This window comes from Pongo abelii, chromosome 2 (assembly GCF_028885655.2).
Source record: "Pongo abelii isolate AG06213 chromosome 2, NHGRI_mPonAbe1-v2.0_pri, whole genome shotgun sequence".
NCBI lineage: Eukaryota > Metazoa > Chordata > Mammalia > Primates > Hominidae > Pongo > Pongo abelii.
This window is the reverse complement of record NC_085928.1, coordinates 81,125,850-81,132,007: the sequence shown is the minus strand read 5'-3', so window position 1 is coordinate 81,132,007 and position 6,158 is coordinate 81,125,850. Positions and strand designations below refer to the sequence as shown.

Here is a 6,158-nt window from a genome sequence, read left to right as displayed (position 1 = left end):
AGGCATGAACCACTGCACTCAGCCAACCTCAACTTTTTGCCTGACCATAATAACATAGCTGCTCCCTTGTGGAATTGTTGTAAATGTGAGATAATGCATGTGAGCCGCCTGGCACAACACCAGGCCCATATTTAAAGCCTCAATCAATGGAAGTGACTATTGTTAATATGCTTTGTCTTAACTTAGTATTTCTCATAAATAGATCCTGTGATGCAGGTTTGCCTCTACATAGTTTATTTGGGAGGTAATCCTAAGAAACCGTTTTTTTTTGAGACAGAGTGTTGTGCTCTGTCATGCAGGCTGGAGTGCAGAGGCATGATCTTAGCTCACTGCAGCCTCTACCTTCTGGTATCAAGCGATTCTCCTGCCTCAGTCTCCTGAGCAGCTGGGATTACAGGTGCCCTCCACGACACCCGACTAATTTTTGTATTTTTAGTAGAAATGGGGTTTTGCCATGTTGGCCAGGATGGTCTTGAACTCCTGATCCCAAGTGATCTGCCCTCCTCAGCCTCCCAAAGTGTTGGGGTTACAGGTATCAGCTACCGAGCCTGGCCCCAAGAAACATCTTTGGGGGAGTTAGGAACATTACAGGCGTGCACCACCGCGCCTGGCCCCAAGAAACACCTTTGGGGGAGTTAGGAACATTATAGGCGTGAACTGCCGTGCCCGGCCCCAAGAAACATCTTTGCGGGAGTTAGGAACATTACAGGTGTGAGCCACCGCGCCTGGCCGAGGGCGTCTTAGTCTAAAGGGAGACATTCCAACATCAATGTTGCTCCGTGATTCCGCAAAAGACCCAAGCATTGTCTCTTTTTCCATTCTATTAGTCTTCAATGTTGGCTTGCAGCCTCATGATCACAAAATAGTTGCTGCACCTCTGGGTATTACATCTATATTCAAGGCAGGAAAAAGCTGAAGTACATCTGTCCACTATATCAGGAAAGCAATTTTTCTCAGACTGCCCCTTCCCCCATCAGATTTTTAGCTACTTTTTAGTCAGAAGTGGGTCATAGACATAACCAGCCACGAAGACAGCTTGGGAATTCATGCACTTAGCTTTCCAGCATCAATAGCAGAAGCAGATCAGGAAGAAAAGGGTGGGAAAAAGGTGTGGAGTTACCCAGTCAACAGTGTCTGCCAAAGAAGAATGAACCTAAAAGCACTTCAAAGCCATTTAACAGCAAATTTTGTTAGCAAATTATCTTTCCAAAGCACTTATCTTAGTTTTCTTAAAATTGACCATGTTTGCGTGGACCGCTCTCCGCCAACAGGTCTCTTCCACAGACCCCTCTCGCTTTAGCCCTCAGTCTGTTTCAGTTCTGTCTTTTCTCTCGGTTCATACAAACAAGGAGGTCGACCCCAGTGGAGCCCCATCTCCCTGGGAGGAGGCGGCCCCGGGGGCGGAGTCAACCCTGGAGGCCACGCCCTCTGGGAAAGCACGGGGCATGCAAATTCGAAATGAAAGCCTGGGAGCGCCGGAACAAGCACGGGTGTAAAATTTCCCTTTTAAAACGTGGAGAATAAGAAATCAGCCCAAGCGTGTAATGGCGTCAATAGTGGTGTGGACGAGACAAAGGGAATGAGGCAAGGAGGGAGGCTGGGGCTCTCACCGCGACTTTAATGTAGATGAGAGTGGGACGGCGGGGGCGAAAGCAACAGTATCGCTTTTCGGCCTTTGGGCTAAGATCAAGTGTAGTATCTGTTCTTATCAGTTTAATATCTGATACGTTCTCTATCCGAGGACAATATATTAAATGGGTTTTTGGAGCAGGGAGGTGGAATAGGAGCTTGCTCTCTCTGCTCCACGCATTGACGTGGTATTGCAGTACCTCCAGGAACTGTGCACCCCTTTAAAAGGGAAGAGCACTGCAGAGTAGCTCGCACACCTTGCACACCTAGTATCTGTGATATGCTGGTTTTCCTATTCCTTGAACTACCTTAAGGTTCCTGGTCTGCGGACATAAGGTGGGCTTTTCAGCACTCCCATTTTCACTATGACTACAGCGCTTTAGGAAGGCTAGAACCCGAAACGAGACTACCCGTTTCTGTATCTGCATGCAGAGAGAGCGTGTTCAATGTTTCCTGGAGGTCCTTAGATCTCAGCTTGGCAGTCAAGTGGGGGTGACCTTTTAAAGGAACGGGGTCCACCAGTGTTGCCCAGCCTGGACTTGAACTTCTTCCTCTTTTTTCTTTCAAGTTCTAGATACATGTGCAGAACGTGCAGGTTTGTTACATAGGTATACATGTGCCATGGTGGTTTGCTGCATCTACCAACCAGTCATCTAGGTTTTAAGCCCATATGCATTAGGTATTTGTTCTGATGCTCTCTCTCCCCTTGCCCCCCAACCCTGCCATCAGGCCCCGGTGTGTGATGTTCCCCTTCCTGTGTGCATGTGTTCTCATTATTCAACTCCCACTTATGAGTGAGAACGTGCAGTGTTTGGTTTTCTGTTCCTGTGTTGGTTTGCTGAGAATGATGGCTTCCAGTTTCATCCATGTTCCTGCAAACGACATGAACTCATTCTTTTTTATGGCTGCATAGTAATTCCATGGTGTATATGGGCCACATTTTCTTTATCCAGCCTATCACTGATGGACATTCGAATTGGTCCCAAGTCTTTGTTATTGTCAGTAGTGCTACAATAAACATACGTGTCCATGTGTCAAAAAAAAGGCCATGTTTGCACTTGTGTCTAATTAGATGACATAATGTTCAATTTGATTCATTTATTATTCAATGCACTTAATTTAGTTAATTTATTCTAAATTATATCACAGCTGACATAAGCAGGTTTAGGCACAAATGCAGGACACTCAAGGGGAGCACCGAGTCAGCAGCAGGGAAGTGTAGGGGGTGCCTGTGCCCTGGGTAAGCGAGGGGCCTCAGGTAGGGGTTTCGCTGAGGGACTCTACATCAGCAGCTGATCGGGAAGTAAGCTAGATGGGGGTCAACTGAGAGAGCTTCTACCCATCAAAGCACCGTGCTAGACTCTGTGAGAAATACAGATAAGAAGTGAGATTTACGCTGTCCTAACAGCACTACCTGCTGATCAGGGATATGAGTAAAGGAGGGAGTAAGTTTAGATGGGCCTGAATGATTCAAGAAGGTGGGGAGAGAGGAGTGCTGAGTGCTGGACAGAACAGACTGTCCAGGGAAAAAGACTACAGTGGACACTGCCCAGACCCAGCCCACATCCTCTCTGCCTTGCATTGCTGTGCACACAGGCCTGATTGCAATGGCCAGCACTGGCATCCTTTTACCTGAGGGCTTTCTGACTCAGGTAAACGAACACACCTTACTCTGATCCGAAGTGCTGGAGAATTAGCACCACTCCCTCCCACCCCCAGATCTGCCTCCCAGATGACTGGCAGGAGCCAGTGCATAAGCCCCCCAGCCCCTTGCCCTTGATGGGATGGCTCTGGGGTGTGCTCTGCACTGCTTCCCAGAGCTGCCCAGCAGGGTTAAGCTCCAGGTGCCCACAGTGGTAGCTGGCCTGATAACGCCGTCTAGACGGGCTCCTTCCTTCCCCATCTCACTTCCTAACTCCCCTAAAAATGTTTCTTGGGGCCAGGCTCACGCCTATAATCCCAACACTTTGGGAAGCTAAGGAGGGCAGATCACTTGGGGTCAGGAGTTCAAGACCATCCTGGCTAACATGGTGAAACCCTGTCTCTACTAAAAATACAAAAAAAAAATTAGCCAGGCGTGGTGGTGCATGCCTGTAATCCCAGCTACTCAGGAGGCTGAGGCAGGAGAATCACTTGAACCCAGGAGGCAGAGGTTGCAGTGAGCCGAGATCACACCACTGCACTCCAGCCTGGGCAACAGAGCAAGACTCTGTCTTAAAAAAAAAAAAAGAGAGAGAGAGAGACTATTTGATATACAAGGTTATTAAATATCTGCATTGCTTAAGCCATTCTTAATTGCAACCCAAAGCATTCTTAATTGATACAGCCTCTTCAAAGAACTTGAATCCAGAATTCAGAGATGGTGCATTATGGCTGTGGTTTATGCAAGGAAGATGTGCAACTCCAATTAGGGAACCCATCCTCAAAGGTATTCATCATTCATCAAAATATTGGCTAGTGATGATAATCTATATGTTTGAAGTTAAAACAAAATGTTATTATGTATGTAGCCCCAGATGAGATGAGAATAGCATCAGTCAAACCCACAATGGGAAATATTCTACAGGATACCTGGCCAGCACTCCTTAAGACTGTCAGGGTCATAAAAAATGAAGAAACCCTGAGAAAATCTCACAGTACATGGGAGACTGTGGGGACATGACAACCCAATGCAATGTGGTAGACTAGATTGGGTCCTGGAACAAACAAAAGGATATGAATGAAAAAATTGGTGAAATGTACCAATGTCAGTTTAGTTTTGACAAATCATGATAAGATGTTAATAACAGGGGAAACTGGCCTGGGGCAGTGGCTCATGCTTGCAATCCTGGCATTTTGGGAGGCCGAGGTGGGTGGATCACTTAAGCTCAAGAGTTAGAGACCAACCTGGGCAACATGGCGAAATCTCATCTCTATAAAAAGATCCCCAAAAATTAGCTGGGGATGGTGGTATGCACCTGTAGTCCCAGTTACTCAGGAGGCTGAGGTGGGAAGATCACTTGAGCCTAGGAGGTTGAGGTTGCAGTGAGCTATGATTGCAGCACTGTACTCCAGCCTAGGTGACAGAGTGAGATCCTGTCTCAAATTTAAAAAAAAAAAAAAAAAAAAAAAAGGGGAACCAAGTGAGGGGTATAAGGAGACCCTCTGTCCTATCACTGAAACTTTTCTGTAAATCTAAAATCACTCTACAATAAAATGTTTATTTTCAAAAATATTGTGTATATATATTTTTTGTTTTTGTGTCTCATCTGGACAGATTCTTGATTAATTCACCACTTCCCAGCCATTGGAATAAGAAGTGCCTCTGTAGTGTTTGCTGGTGCTCACTCAGACATCTGCCTTTATTTTTGTGGACAAAGAAAAATTTACAGGTAACTTTCTCTCCCTTTCTAGTCTACAGCTCACTGCCAGTCTATCATAAAGCTGCTCATAGTTTCAAAAAATTATTTCAGTCATATATTTAAAATTTTCCTTTATATTCCTATTTACATCTTTTAAATGGAAATAATTTAATTTTTACTATTTAATTTATAACAATTACTTTTACTAATTTAACATTTAATTTTAAAATGTTATTTTATTGTATCAGGCTGGGAGAGAAGCTAAACAAATATGTTGGCCAGAGTTGAAGCGTGCTATCTTTGCCTGTTGGTGGCCAGTGCCTTGGGGTTAATCCTTTCCTCCTGAGGTCCATGTCCGCTCGGGGAGATTGATCCACAACTTCATTCTCACCAACTGGGGTGGGAAAATGACCCGGGCCAGTCACACACACAGCAGTCTGCTTAGGGATAAGGGTCAGACTCAGGACTTTGCTGGAGTTCCTGGGAATGATGCCCTCTTTTTTGGCCGGGGATGCTAAGCTGCAAGATGTGCTCCTGGAGCTGGTGACATCTGTGCCATCATCAGAGCAGATGCCTGCCTGGCAAGGAACCCAGAGGAAAGTGGAACCCAGGCTTAGAGATGAGCCTTCCTGACATTGTTTGAGCATCTGGGATCCAGCTATGTTCAGATGCCTGGGCTTTTCCATGTACTGAGCCAATGAATTTCCTTTCTCTCTTTTTAAAGCCGCATTGAGTTGGATTTCCATTTCTGTCACTTGCAACCCCAGCAGTTTTGTTGGAACAGTGGCCCTCACTGCTGTTTGATTATGGTGTGTCCTTCTTGGCCCTCCCATCATCCTGGGTGTGAAACCGCACACTGCCTGGTCTTGCTCAATATTCCTAATTGTGTTGGGTGGGCATCCTTGTTCTGCCCTCTCTAGCTGACAGCAAGTTAGAACCAAGGCAAATTCCTTAATTGCTCAGAGCTGCAGTTACCTTGATTGTAAAATTGCGGGGTTGGGTGGGGGTGGGGAAGACACCCTCTATCAAGGGGCTGTTGGGAGAATGAAACGAAGTAATGTATGTGTGGCATTAACACAGTTCCATATTAAACATTCACATTTGAGTCATTTTATCACTGTTACTATAAATAAAAGGCAGTTTATCACAGGCAGCAATCCTATCTTTCTTCTCTTTGTATCTTCCACA

The 6,158-nt window shown here is 45.7% G+C and overlaps 1 non-coding gene across 1 annotated transcript; it reads left to right on the top strand.

The window, feature by feature from the left end:
• The first annotated feature begins 1,660 nt into the window (after positions 1-1,660).
• Positions 1,661-1,851, top strand: LOC112132960 (U2 spliceosomal RNA). Its single transcript, XR_002914657.2, has one exon. It is a non-coding gene; the product is annotated as a U2 spliceosomal RNA (small nuclear RNA).
• The last annotated feature ends 4,307 nt before the right edge of the window (positions 1,852-6,158 follow it).